The following is a 15,882-nucleotide window of genomic DNA, read 5'->3' as shown; positions in this document are numbered from 1 at the left end:
AAAAAACACTCACGAACACGGTTTGTATCTCTCACACACACCCACGTAGGTGGGGGACGTGCACAAAGAGAAGAGGTGCATGCACGGCGCACGTACTCCCGTCTCTTTCCCAACCACACCCGCGCGGGTACACGGTGGAGCTCATTTCTGTATGAAAAAGGCAGCCCACGTGGTAATTTTGCACGTGTACTGGTTGTCCACTTGGTGGAGGGAGGATCGTCTACCACAGGTGAACAAACAAATTGCGACTTGACGTGTTATGTTAAAAAAAGAGGCAAACCATGTGGGGCCTACCTTAGAGGCAAGGCTCAATACACTGGAGTACTTTTGATGTGTCCCGTCAACTCGCAGAACGAGGAGAAGCTTGCTTAGTACGCCGTCTCCCCCGCCCACGGGCATGGTGGCTCGCAGGATGAGGTGAAGCTTGCTCCGCCTTACGCCCGCTCCCTCGCCCATGCGCGCGGTGGCTCGCAGGACGAGGAGAAAAATTTACTACTCCCTCCATTTACTCCGCGTCCCTACTACCTTGGTTATAGAGATTAAATCATATTGTTTGGAATATATATGTCCTTTAGTAGATTTCAATATGAACTACTAGTACATACTCCAAACACTGATGTATATAGACGTATTTTAGAGTGTAGATTCACTCAATTTTCTCCGTATGTAGCACTCTCCCTCGCCCCTCGACCCTCGCCCACGTGGTGGATGTGCAGCAATTCATTCGGTCTCATATAGCCAGAACGATATATACTGCACTACCATTATTGCTCGACTTCCCGATGAGGCGAAGAGCCAATCGCAAGGTTAATATTTTGGAGATGCCAAGCGCAAGGTTATAGGAGAACGAGTAGTAGGTGCCGCGTCATTTATAAAGAAAGTTTTTCTTTCTTCAGTGGCATGTACGCAATATGATAGGTTCATATGGAGAGAAAAGGAAACCGCTCCACTATATACATAGTCAGGGCGGGCCAGCCTACACGGTTGCTTGCTGGGGTTGCTCTCTTCACACTCTCTCGCACAAAAGGACAGTGGGCACCTCTCTAACATCCCGACGGATCACGTCCACTTGGGGAAGGGGTGGATACTTAGTGTAGATGCAGTGGCCGCTTAGTGTAGATGCAGTGGCCGTCGCCGATGGCGAAAACCCACTGTCGGCATGTCCCGATCAGGGGTCCCCGCCGTTCTCTCTCACAAAGCCGGTGAGGTTGCCTTCGTCCCTTGCTCACTGCCGCGACGTGGGCAGTTGCCGCCTCCTGCTGCCCTCCTCAAGGTTGAGCTACGTCCCTCAGGTACAACTCCCTTTACAGCCGGCTTGCACCACTGCTCCAGCTGCCCACATCACTCCCTGTGGATATTTCTCTACTTGTTTGCCCCGCACATACCTCTACTGGCTTCTACGTACTGTATTTGTGATGAGTTTATGTCTCATCAACTAGTCCCAGTAATCTTATTCTAATCACGCTTCTTCAATTTCTTTGCCACAGGGATGCTCATCTCGATTTTGGTGAAACTGCACAAAATGATCCGATGGTCAAAAGGTTGCAAACTTCATTTATTAGGAAGCTCGAACGTTGCCAGCAAATTGAATCCTGGTCAGGGTTCACGGTTCAAGGGCTAGGGACTGCATGGATCGTTTTTTTCTTTAGCTGCCTCTGTTCCAAAATAAGTGTCAACTTTAGTAGTAGTACAACTTTGTACTAAAGTTTGCACAAAGTTGAGACACTTATTTTGGAACGGAGGGAGTACATATTTGCTATGATCTGTCAATCATTGAGACGCAATAGCATGCATGTTAGTCTCCTTTGTATTTGATGAAATGTTGCAATGGGCAACCTTGGACGCAAGATACATGTAACAGAAGCTGGAAGCTTCATAGCATGGTACAAATTTATCTCGCTGATAAATTACAGTACGTACTATACTAGTACTTCCTCCGTTCCTAAATATAAGTCTTTGTAGAGATTTCACCATGAACCACATGTGGATGTATATAGATGCATTTTAAGTGTAGATTCATTCATTTTGTTCCGTATGTAGTGGAATCTCTACAAAGACTTATCTACTAGTAATAGCTAGCCCCCACTACTAGGAATTCTCTATCCTCTCCTTGAGCCACATCATCAAAATTGATGTAGCCATTAGATGAAGTAAATCAGTCCATAATAGCCGTCTGATCTAGACGTTGAGAGGCTCCGCACTAAGCCACATGCAAGCATGCAGAAATACCATGGCACATGCATGTGAGTGGGTTTTAAATCACATCAACATGTCTGCATGCAAGCATGCACCGGTAGCATGCATGTAAGTGAGCTTTTAAGTCCCATTCACATGTCAAAAAGAAAAATATAATCCCATTATGCAGTAGGAGTTGGCTGATCTTTTTTCCTTACGTGGGATGATCTTGTCAGGACCCCGATTCTAAGTCACACCGATCTAGCCTGTAACACCTCATATCACTGTGCGGCCTCACGCACGGTATTCCCACGGGTGTCGCCTTACCATGGCCCGGGACCGTTTGCGCCTTTTGGCTCACGTATATGATAGTGTCCCTAGCATCCATATGACAGAGAACCCGGGCCGACATGGCTAGTCGTGAACCCAAAGCGGCACTAACGTATGGGGACAGGCATACATGAATCAACATCGAACGTGTCGGTCAGCAGCGTGTGAATTCGGGCTGTAGCACTGGGCTAACAGGACTCCGGGAACCCGGGCTGTAGCAGGCTAGGCAGGACTCCGGATGTCACCGCGTGACATTTCCCCGAAGGGACAGACACATGAAGGAAGTGAATCACATGCCGGCCAGTCAGGTGTCCGGAGCAGTAGTGCTGGGCTAGCAGGACTCCGGTGAACCGGGCTGTAGCGGACTACTATGGCTCATGGAAGCACAAGACTACATTTCCCCATAAGAGAGGCTACCAAGGATAAACAACTAGGTTGTCGGATCCCACACATACCAAGCATTCATACACGCAATATGCTCGATATGTGTAAATACAACATGGTATCACAACATAACTCTACGACTCAAGTACTTATTCATTAGGCTCCGAAGAGCCAGATATTACAAACATGGGTCTCTCGACCCAGCATTCAGAGCATACAAGTCAAACACATGCGGAAGCTTAACATGTCTGAGTATAGACAACTATAAATGAAAAAGGCTGAGAAGCCTGACTATCTACTAGATCCTGCCGAGGGCACAAGATCGTAGCTGAGGTAACAAGCTAAACGTCGAAGTCCACACGGAACTACTAGCGAGACTGAAGTCTCTCTGCAACACATAAAATAAGCAAACAAGAGTACAAATGTACCCAGCAAGACTTACATCAGAACTATCTACATATGCATCGGTATCAACAAAGGGGGTGGTGGAGTTTAACTGCAGCAAGCCAGCTTTGACTCGGTGGCTATCCTAACTACGACTGCAAGTAACTCTTTTGAGGTGGCGCACACGAGTCCACATATTCACCATATCAATACTCCACTATGGATCCGCTCCCGTCTCCCTACGAGAACGCCATCCATAGCACTCACGCTTAACTTGCGCATTTTAGAGTATCCACTTTCACTTGTCTATGAACTGTAATAGGCAACCCAGAAGTCCTTTACCGCGGACACGGCTATTCGAATAGATGATGTTAACCCTGCAGGGGTGTACTTCGTCACACACGCTCTCACCACTTACCGTCGTTTACACAGCATGTACTCGGCAACCTTCAAGCGGAAGCCTAGCGAGGGTGTCGGCCACAGCCTACCCAAACACTCAAGTCTCTAGTCCAGGTTTATCGCCTATTCAGGTTCCATCCGCAGGGAGTCCGGCCGAGGTTTCCACATACGGCCCCGAACGATGTGTACAGGGTTCCGAGACACCAAACGGGCGCCCGGCATGCCCGGCCACGTGCCTACCGCATCACAGCCCACCCCTCGGGTCAGTGCTGCGCACGGCCTCCAGCATACTACAAACACCAGAAACTACTTGCAACTCCTGGACAGAGGACAAGGGTGATTAAGAAGCCGAGAGGGTCCATTGGTTTCGGGCCCAATGCGTGGTAGTAACTGTATCATGGATCACAAACACAGAACTCAGTTCCTGAGGACGGCTTCAATGAGACAACCCACCATGTACTCCTACATGGCCTCTCACCGCTACCTTTACCAAATCGTGTTCACACACTTAGCTCACACACAGTCGGACATGTTCATCACCATTCCAATTCATCCCCGACGAATCAGACCCGACTCAACTCTAAGCAGTAGCAGGCATGAGAAACAAGCATGAATGAGTAGGCACATCAGGGCTCAAACAACTCCTACCATGCTAGTGGGTTTCATCTATTTACTGTGGCAATGACAGGTCATGCAGAGGATAAGGGGTTCAACTACCGCAACAAGTAACAGATGAATCATTGTTGTCCTAATGCAGTAAAAGAGAGCAGGAGCGAGAGAGTGGGATTGTATCGAAATGAACAAGGGGGTTTGCTTGCCTGGCACTTCTGAAGATATTATAGTTCTTCATCGGTGTCATCGAACTCATCGTCGGAATCACGGCTATCGAGAGGGGACAATTACCGGCAACAGAGAAGGAAACACAATCAATGCAATGCACAATATGATGCATGATCATGACATATCAAAATGAGTGTGTTGGGCTAATGCAACTACAACCAGATGGGTTTGAGCCATTTTGAACCAAAGATTCAACCCCAAACTCATCTTATGAATTTATATAGTGCTTTATCATGTTTTGATATAAACAGCAGGGTTAAGTTGCTTTAACATGCATGAAACCAGTACAGATGGATAGATTGGATTTTTCTGATAATTTTTCATATATAATTTGTTTCATTTGGAGTTATGTTTGAATTTCTAAGAATTTTAGAAGTTTTGGGTATTTTCTGGAATTTCCTGATTAAAAATAAATCCAGAAAATGTAATACCGCGTCAGCATTGCATCACGGTGACGTCAGCAGGTCAACAGGGGCTGGTCCGGGTCAAACCTGACCCGTGGGACCCATACGTCAGTGTCTCGGGCTGGTTTGGCTGGATGACAGGTGGGACCGGTCAACGTCGACTTGACCAAAGTCAAAGCTGACACGTGGGGCCACCGTGATTAAGTTAAATCTAAGCAGGAATAAACTAGGGTTAATTAGTGCGTGGGGCCCATATGTCAGTGAGCTAGGGGGTTTGTTCGCCCCATCATTAGTGCTAATGACGGGTCCACGTCAGCGACCGCCGGGGTTAGTCGCCGGTGACCTCATAGCGCGGCGGCGGCTCGCCGGACGGGCGATTCCGTCCACGAGAGCTCGCGCTCTTAGGCTCTACGGAACCAGCGCGACGAGGCGCTTCAGATCATGGACGTGCCTGGCCGTGGGGTGGTCCGTGGCGACGACAACCACGACGACGGCGGGGGCCGGAGCTACGGGCGCGTTCCGATGCGGGGCTGGAGTGTGAAATCGAGCACGAGGAAGGAGAGGAAGTAGAGGGGAGCTCACGGCGGGTCGACTGGCGTGCTCCGCGGGCTCACGGGAAGACGAACGGCGATGGGGAGTTGCCGGCGATCTCGGACGGCCGGGGTGGAAGACGACGTCGATGGCGGCGATTCGATGCGCCCCGGGTTGCATGGCTCGGCGAGGACGATGCAGGCGTCAAGGCGGAGCACTAGAGCACCACCGTTGGGCGGGGGAGGGCTGGTGGCCGCGGTGGACGGTGTCGGCGGCGACGAGCTCCGCTCGGTCGTGAGAAAGAGAGAGAGAGAGCAGAGAGGGGAGTGAGGTCCAGGGAGAGGAGGGGAAAGCGAGAGGGAGCGCTGGGTGTCTCCGTGGCACGTCTGGAGGGGTCGGGGTCGTGCGGCTGAAGCAGGAGGTGGTAAGGCGTCGTCGGCGCGCTCGCCATGCACCTGTCTGTCCTCCTGGCAGGAGGAAGAAGACCACTCAGCCCCTGGTGGGCTGGGCCTCTTCTGCCAGGTAAGGCCCAGGTGAGGTTTCTGTCTTTCCATAATTTCTGTTCTGTTTTCTATTTTGTTTTTTGTGTTCTGATTTAGTTCAGGCACTAAACTATTTTTTTAGCTTCTGAAAATAATCATGTGGCTATGTATAATATATTCAGAGCCACTCACCAATTTTCAGAATTATTGGATTAGTAAACTAATTATTATGAATATAATCCAATTCAAATACTATAGGATTTAACTCAAAGGCCCAAGATAAATACTTTTGAACCTCCAAACATATTGGTTTGAATTTTATTCTTGCCAATATTTTTTCAAAGCAGAAAAGGAACATTTCCTTGGAAACATTTTAAGCAATTTTTAATGTTGATCATTTTGAGAAATGATTTCTGAGGCTCTCCAATTCCCCAATTCAAATTTGAAAGAAATTTAGACATGATGCATGGATGCAAGAAAAATCAAGCAAGGGCTGATCTGGGGCTGTGACAGCTCACCCCCACTAAACAAGAATCTCGTCCCGAGATTCAAGACGTGAGGTAAGAAGACAGAGGGGGGTACGAGCTAACATGATCTTCATGATCCAAGTTGCACTTCATAAGAACGTTGATTCGATCACCATCTTTGTCTCGATGTCTTGCTCTGAGAACTCCAACCGACAAGACAACAAGAGGAAAGGGAAAACTCTAGAAGGATCGATCTTCTCGAATATCGAACAACTCAGGATCAACTCATGGAGGGAGGCATTGAAACATCTCTCGAGCTGAGAGGCAAAACATGCACCAGGAAGGACGGAAGAAACAATTTGACGAGGGTTTCAAAGTAGCGAGGAAAAATTGCCATGATTCCATAACGGGGCACCTTGGGGAAGGTGACTCGTAGAGTTATTCCCTTAAGCGGCAAAAAGAATTACTTTTGATACAAAGATCATTGAGACTCTCTAAACCGGCCCAAGGAAAATCGCAAACGATCATTTGAAGGAGTTCAGAGAAATGGCATACTCAGATTGGAAAGGAAACTATGGTTATGGGGCAACTCGGCAAACGGAAGGCACATTCCCGTTGATACCGGGGATATAACCTAGTGTCTGAGTATGCTCTCCAGAACTTGAGCATTTCCATATTCATCAAGGTTTTACCAACATCCGCGCCGAGGATCCTGGCAACACATCATACTACCATGATGAACGGTGATGGAGGATGCAGGTGCAAGGAGGACAACACTTTCTCAGATTTCACCTTAGCGGAGCCAAGGGAGCAAAATCTGGATGATCGACCGAGAGACATTTAGCACTCCGCTTCTGATGTTCTCCTTGATGTTCTAGCGTAACCCATTAGATGTGGTTTGGTATCTTGAACATCAAGTAGTAGGTCGTACTTCGGGAGCGCAAGAATCCATAAGGAATAACTACGGAAGTAAATCCTACGGAATCCTTATGGGGAGGTGGCCAACTTTATCAATCAGGATACTACAATAATAGGTCTTCCGGCTGGGTGTGTTGGCCACGAGACCCACTCTACCGGTTACCGAGAGACCAATATTATAGCTCTTGGGAAACGTTCCAACCATCACATCTGCCCGAGATTCAGATCTGGTTGGTGGCAGGATACTCCAGACTCATCGAGTCTAGGAAGAAAAATGAAGGTATGCAACACAAATCGACGAGATGACGTTGCGAGATTCTCAGGGGATGAACTACGATAGCAAGCTCCAAAACATGAGCTGGTTCTGCTACAACATGTGAACGTGTTGTCCCAGACAAGCATGACCACATAGTAGTCTTAGAATAAAACACTACCGAGTTCTGATTAGGAACCATCATTGCGGAGAGCGAAGTCATGCGCATGTACCTTTGGGTCCTTAAGGAATAGCACTTAAGAACTTCTTTTCCTTGAACAAATCAATCAGTGGCTTGGTGTGCTAGGGATTCATATAGAATGAAGGTTGCAAGTCTCCAGACCAAAGAATACTTCGCACGTATGCATGACTGACTTGGGATGATTCCAGAGGAAGCGAAACAAACTTTCTCCAGGTCACGGCGGCAACTTGCATCATATGCATGTGAACTAGAAGAAGTCACTTCTTCCATCAAAACATAAACTTCATGAGCTAGCACGAGGAAGATGCTTTCAAAAGTTTCCAACGCTAACTTAGATGTTCAACCAAATCATGGAGGAGATAAGGATGTTGCCGATGGGCTCAACAACAAACCATCTAGGCTTCCATATAGATGGAATTCCACAATTAAGTGAACACGATGATAGCATTGGTCAGACCAAAAGATGTAATGGTGTATGCTCGAGGAATCAACCACGAGTAAGAGAACATTGCGAACATCATTGGTTCTGATTTGATTTGATGATAGCCCATACTCAAATCAAAGTTTGGTTAAGATGATAGGTCCATTAATTGATCACGAGGACCAATCGATGAAGAAATCATCTTTCTACAACACACAACACAAGATATCCCTTTGGAAATGAACTAAGTTAGACAAGTTTTTATCTTCCAACTCTCCAAGTTGTTGTTTAGCTTGACCAACTAGCTCAGGGGTATCCAACACAGATTCTTGGAGAATGGGTGGTTTGGAGGAAAACCAACATGATCACGAACTCAACATAGCGGTCAGGTGACAACCTGGTAATACATCCGAGAAGATATTCGGAAAATCACGAACCACCGATATGTTACTAAGCTCGAGAACAATCTTGCTTTTCAGGGCAAGACGATATGATCAACTGAGCAAGGGTTTGACAAAAATCCTAACTCAGTGATTGAAGAGTGCACCAAAAATAAGGACTAGGTAGCACGATCAATCTTAGGATGATGATTCAATAACCAACACGCTAAGAATGAGAGTATTGCCATTAACTACCAAGCAACGAGTTGCTCAGAGTATTGATTTCACACATCACGGTTCACTTGTCGGTATTCCGGTTGTGACAACACGGAACCGAGGAATGAGCAATGATGGCGAGAAGTATCACTGCGTTAAGAATTCGTGAGAGGTGGTGCAATTCTCATGACAATTCTGACATAAAGGGAGTAATACTCCGAGGTAGAACAGAACAAAAGCTGGTTAGGCATTTGATCTGCGGAATACAACTACTTTGACCCAATCCCAGAGATGGACGAGGTACTGGAGTTTGTTTCTCCTAGTCATTCCGAATTAGAATGGCTTGACAGACCACAAGAATAATAGGCATTGATAACACAAATGCACAATTACTCCTGACTATCAATTGATAGACGAGGGCCAGAAAATAACTAAAGAGGGACAACCCAAAGGAACATATGTTTTTCTGAGTTGTGGATGCATGGATTAGTATGTCGAACAAATTCAACATATTCCTTCGGGATAACCCATGCAGAGGAGGAAGGACTGGCAGAGTCACAATATGAATGGAGTACTCCTCAAGAGCGCCCTGGTTGTGATCTTTTGGTTAAAAGAACTTCTGCCATAATGGTTCATGGTATTTGGAAGAAGGAAATACCACGGACCTCGAGGACTGTTGCAAGGTTACTAATATCCTAAAGGAACGAGCAAACACTATCAACAGGAGGTAAGTGGAGTGAATCTTGGGCTCAAGAACCCAGAAATAGAATGCCTACTAACTAAATGGCATCACGGGATGCTTTCGAGAATAATGGCCAGAATCCGCACACTGGGAATGCAAAGCATTGCTAGATTACTAAGTGGTTCTCTAAGACGACTGGGGTCATAATAATAGCTCCAACATATATGACGAGGTAACGGAGTACCTCAACACACTGGTTAGTGTGATTAATCTGGCCCAAGGAACATCAGGAATGGAAAGAAGGGATTTGCAAATGCATTAGACTATTTAGAGACCGGGATGACTCGGACAGCATAACGGCTGTAAATGCTCAAAAAGATTTAAGACATCCTGCAAAATGGTGGCGTAACCACTCGATCATCAAAATATCATGAATTTGAGGCCAGCTATGGATACACGGAAGTAGTAGGAACTGAAATGAAGCTTAAATCCAACAGTCCTATGAGTCTACGGATTAGTAACACGTGATCCTGATAGAAAGATGAGAAGCCTAGTTCTCAATCCCCGTAGAAGAGAAGAGGGTGACTCAGATCGGAAGGGCATAAGGTATAGGAGTAAAAAGAGGCTTACGTTCCCTCCCACAATCAATTCCCTTATATAACTAAAGCATTTCTAGACACAACTTCGACCAGTTTGGCTTGGTAATCCTACAGGCAGTCAGGCTCTGATACCAACGCTGTCAGGACCCCGATTCTAAGTCACACCGATCTAGCCTGTAACACCTCATATCACTTTGCGGCCTCACGCACGGTATTCCCACGGGTGTCGCCTTACCATGGCCCGGGACCGTTTGCGCCTTTGGGCTCACGTATATGATAGTGTCGCTAGCATCCATATGACAGAGAACCCGAGCCGACATGGCTAGTCGTGAACCCAAAGCGGCACTAACATATGGGGACATGCATACATGAATCAACATCGAATGTGTCGGTCAGCAGCGTGTGAATCCGGGCTGTAGCACTGGGCTAACAGGACTCCGGGAACCCGGGCTGTAGCAGGCTAGGCAGGACTCCGGATGTCACCGCGTGACATTTCCCCGAAGGGACAGACACAGGAAGGAAGTGAATCACATGCCGGCCAGTCAGGTGTCCGGAGCAGTAGTGCTGGGCTAGCAGGACTCCGGTGAACCGGGCTGTAGCGGACTACTATGGCTCATGGAAGCACAAGACTACATTTCCCCATAAGAGAGGCTACCAAGGATAAACAACTAGGTTGTCGGATCCCACACATACCAAGCATTCAATCATACACGCAATATGCTCGATATGTGTAAATACAACATGGCATCACAACATAACTCTACGACTCAAGTACTTATTCATTAGGCTCCGAAGAGCCAGATATTACAAACATGGGTCTCTCGACCCAACATTCAGAGCATACAAGTCAAACACATGCGAAAGCTTAACATGTCTGAGTACAGACAACTATAAATGAAAAAGGCTGAGAAGCCTGACTATCTACTAAATCCTGCCGAGGGCACAAGATCGTAGCTGAGGTAACAAGCTAAACGTCGAAGTCCACGCGGAACTACTAGCGAGACTGAAGTCTCTCTGCAACACATAAAATAAGCAAACATGAGTACAAATGTACCCAGCAAGACTTACATCAGAACTATCTACATATGCATCGGTATCAACAAAGGGGGTGGTGGAGTTTAACTGCAGCAAGCCAGCTTTGACTCGGTGGCTATCCTAACTACGACTGCAAGTAACTCTTTTGAGGTGGCGCACACGAGTCCACATATTCACCATATCAATACTCCACTATGGATCCGCTCCCGTCTCCCTACGAGAACGCCATCCATAGCACTCATGATTATCTTGCGCATTTTAGAGTATCCACTTTCACTTGTCTATGAACTGTTATAGGCAACCCAGAAGTCCTTTACCGCGGACACGGCTATTCGAATAGATGATGTTAACCCTGCAGGGGTGTACTTCGTCACACACGCTCTCACCACTTACCGTCGTTTACACAGCATGTACTCGGCAACCTTCAAGCGGAAGCCTAGCGAGGGTGTCGGCCACAGCCTACCCAAACACTCAAGTCTCTAGTCCAGGTTTATCGCCTATTCAGGTTCCATCCGCAGGGAGTCCGGCCGAGGTTTCCACATACGGCCCCGAACGATGTGTACAGGGTTCCGAGACACCAAACGGGCGCCCGGCATGCCCGGCCACGTGCCTACCGCATCACAGCCCACCCCTCGGGTCAGCGCTGCGCACGGCCTCTAGCATACTACAAACACCAGAAACTACTTGCAACTCCTGGACAGGGGACAAGGGTGATTAAGAAGCCGAGAGGGTCCATTGGTTTCGGGCCCAATGCGTGGTAGTAACTGTATCATGGATCACAAACACAGAACTCGGTTCCTGAGGACGGCTTCAATGAGACAACCCACCATGTACTCCTACATGGCCTCTCACCGCTACCTTTACCAACTCGTGTTCACACACTTAGCTCAGACACAGTCAGACATGTTCATCACCATTCCAATTCATCCCCGACGAATCAGACCCGACTCAACTCTAAGCAGTAGCAGGCATGACAAACAAGCATGAATGAGTAGGCACATCAGGGCTCAAACAACTCCTACTCATGCTAGTGGGTTTCATCTATTTACTGTGGCAATGACAGGCCATGCAGAGGATAAGGGGTTCAACTACCGCAACAAGTAACAGATGAATCGTTGTTGTCCTAATGCAGTAAAAGAGAGCAGGAGGGAGAGAGTGGGATTGTATCGGAATGAACAAGGGGGTTTGCTTGCCTGGCACTTCTGAAGATATTATAGTTCGTCATCAGTGTCATCAAACTCATCGTCGGAATCACGGCTATCGAGAGGGGACAATTACCGCCAACAGAGAAGGAAACACAGTCAATGCAATGCACAATATGATGCATGATCATGACATAGCAAAATGAGTGTGTTGGGCTAATGCAACTACAACCAGATGGGTTTGAGCCATTTTGAACCAAAGATTCAACCCCAAACTCATCTTATGAATTTATATAGTGCTTTATCATGTTTTGATATAAACAGCAGGGTTAAGTTGCTTTAACATGCATGAAACCAGTACAGATGGATAGATTGGATTTTTTTGATAATTTTTCATATATAATTTGTTTCATTTGGAGTTATGGTTGAATTTCTATGAATTTTAGAAGTTTTGGGTATTTTCTGGAATTTCCTGATTATAAATAAATCCAGAAAATGTAATACTGCGTCAGCATTGCGTCACTGTGACGTCAGCAGGTCAACAGGGGCTGGTCCGGGTCAAACCTGACCCGTGGGACCCATACGTCAGTGTCTCCGGCTGGTTTGGCTGGATGATAGGTGGGACCGGTCAACGTCGACTTGACCAAAGTCAAAGCTGACACGTGGGGCCACCGTGATTAAGTTAAATCTAAGCAGGAATAAACTGGGTTAATTAGTGCGTGGGGCCCATATGTCAGTGAGCTAGGGGGTTCGTTCGCCCCATCATTAGTGCTAATGACGGGTCCACGTCAGCGGCCGCCGGGGTTAGTCGCCGGTGACCTCATAGCGCGGCGGCGGCTCGCCGGACGAGCGATTCCGGCCACGAGTGCTCGTGCTCTTAGGCTCTACGGAACCAGCGCGACGAGCCGCTTCAGATCATGGACATGCCTGGCCGTGGGGTGGTCCGTGGCGACGACAACCACGGCGACGGCGGGGGCCGGAGCTACGGGCGCATTCCGATGCGGGGCTGAAGTGCGAAATCGAGCACGAGGAAGGAGAGGAAGTAGAGGGGAGCTCACGGCGGGTCGACGGGCGTGCTCCGCGGGCTCGCGGGAAGACGAACGGCGATGGGGTGTTGCTGGCGATCTCGGACGGCCGGGCTGGAAGACGTCGTCGATGGCGGTGATTCGATGCGCCCCGGGTTGCATGGCTCGGTGAGGACGATGCAGGCGTCGAGGCGGAGCACTAGAGCACAACCGTTGGGCGGGGGAGGGCGTGTGGCCGCGGTGGACGGTGTCGGCGGCGACGAGCTCCGCTCGGCCGTGAGAAAGAGAGAGAGAGAGCAGAGAGGGGAGTGAGGTCCAGGGAGAGGAGGGGAAAGCGAGAGGGAGCGCGGGGCGTCTCCGTGGCACGTCTGGAGGGGTCGGGGTCGTGCGGCTGAAGCAGGAGGTGGCAAGGCGTCATCGGCGCGCTCGCCACGCACCTGTCTGTCCTCCTGGCAGGAGGAAGAAGACCACTCAGCCCCTGGTGGGTTGGGCCTCTTCTGCCAGGTAAGGCCCAGGTGAGGTTTCTGTCTTTCCATAATTTCTGTTCTGTTTTCTATTTTTTTTTTGTGTTCTGATTTAGTTCAGGCACTAAACTATTTTTTTAGCTTCTGAAAATAATCATGTGGCTATGTATAATATATTCAGAGCCACTCACCAATTTTCAGAATTATTGGATTAATAAACTAATTATTATGAATATAATCCAATTCAAATACTATAGGATTTAACTCAAAGGCCCAAGATAAATACTTTTGAACCTCCAAAAATATTGGTTTGAATTTTATTCTTGCCAATATTTTTTCAAAGCAGAAAATGAACATTTCCTTGGTAACATTTGAAGCAATTTTTAATGTTGATCATTTTTAGAAATGATTTATGAGGCTCTCCAATTCCCCAATTCAAATTTGAAAGAAATTTAGACATGATGCATGGATGCAAGAAAAATCAAGCAAGGGCTGATCTGGGGCTGTGACAGATCTAAATGATGATGGGAGTTTATTTAGTTTGGCTACCACATTTGTCATGCGGTTATAGAGTTCTTTTTAGTTCTATGAAATCGATAATTTTGCGCAGAGAGATATACCGCTGTTCCGCGGCAACGCGCGGGGATTCATCTAGTAATATTTAGGAATGGAGGGAGTACTATGTAAAGAGTTAGGTGTCGCACGGTGATAGTGTGAGGTGGGCCATGTAATCACTGAGCCTGCGTGTTTTCACTGCTCTTGCACGCCTCCGCTGTAAGAATGGAGAAAATTGTAATCTAGTAGTAGTACCTCCTTTCGCCGAAAGCGTGGGACATCCAGCAGTCTTACCACCTCAGTAATAAAGACCAATGAGCCGTCAAATCACATAGACCCAGCAGTAAGTTGGACAGACGAAGCAACCATCACTCTTGTGCCAGTGAGAGGTCGCGTCTGCTCTGCCCGGGCATGAATGCGGCACCGATTCTTTGGAGCGGCGCTGACCGTTTCGGGCGGGAAGCGCGCGCGGGCGATGGAGGGGCTTTGGGTGGGCCAGGCTGGTCAGGAGCGGGCGTGGCAGCTGTACGCATGTCCCTACCGGACACGCTCGGAAACGAGAGGATGCACCGACTCTCGCGGCTAAAATCGTACACTACACAACATCTCTCTGTAGGAGTTGGTCGATCTGTCGCTCTCTCTAACACACACACACACACACACACGCACGCACACGCACGCACCTTGGTCCCGTTGCACCTTCTAACATGACTTATTACACCTAGACGGAGGGAGTAGTAAGTATACGAGATACGGTGGCACACTGACTTAAGTCGAATACAAGTGCCCAAAATTTGTGTGCATGTTATAATAAGGATTCACTTAAAATAGTACGTGAGCGAATAGAGGGATCAATTGGACAGTGTTCCCGAGCAGTAGCGAGATGTGTGCGGTAAGATACACCGCTGGCGCTTTTAATTTTTCTTATTAATTTGTTTGTTTCACCCTCTGACTGGTGGGACCCAACGTACTACGTGGAGAGAGGTAAGGTGACTAAGGCTGCATTATTTCTGCACCACTGTGGATAGTCTTACCACCAAAGCCACATGACACGATTATGATTGAACTCCCAATGACTCCCACACACACACAAAAAACACGGCATGCTTGACACACGAATGCAGGAATGTATAAAAGGTTATTTCCCTCTCGTTGAACATAACGGGAGGGTTGTGTAGCTGGTTAGCCTGTTCGCTCATCAAACTTGAGGTCTCGGGTTCGATAACTACACTTGAGCATAATTTGTGCCAGGAGGATTCTTTGACTGGTCAAAATGTTTTCTAGGGTTTGCACGCTTCACACTCTCTCTCCAGTATATATATACACGCTGGAGCCTCAGCGCTTGTAGTTGCTCTCTTCACACTCTCTCGCCCTCTCTTGCTGGAGCCTCAGCGCTTGTAGTTGCTCTCTTCACACTCTCTCGCCCTCTCCAGATCTAAACAAGACTTCGTTGGCCTCTCTCTCCCCTCACTGCTACTCAAAGAGCCGGCAGGATCCGTCCGCCGGGAAAGGAAGGAGGCTTAACAATGTCGCCGTCGGCGAGGCACTACCGGCGCAGCTGTTCACTTTCCACCCAGCAGCGGCGCGGGAGGGC

This window comes from Triticum aestivum, chromosome 7D (assembly GCF_018294505.1).
Source record: "Triticum aestivum cultivar Chinese Spring chromosome 7D, IWGSC CS RefSeq v2.1, whole genome shotgun sequence".
In the NCBI taxonomy this organism is placed as follows: Eukaryota; Viridiplantae; Streptophyta; class Magnoliopsida; order Poales; family Poaceae; genus Triticum; species Triticum aestivum.
The sequence above is the reverse complement of the archived record's forward strand: the minus strand, read 5'-3'. Positions refer to the sequence as shown.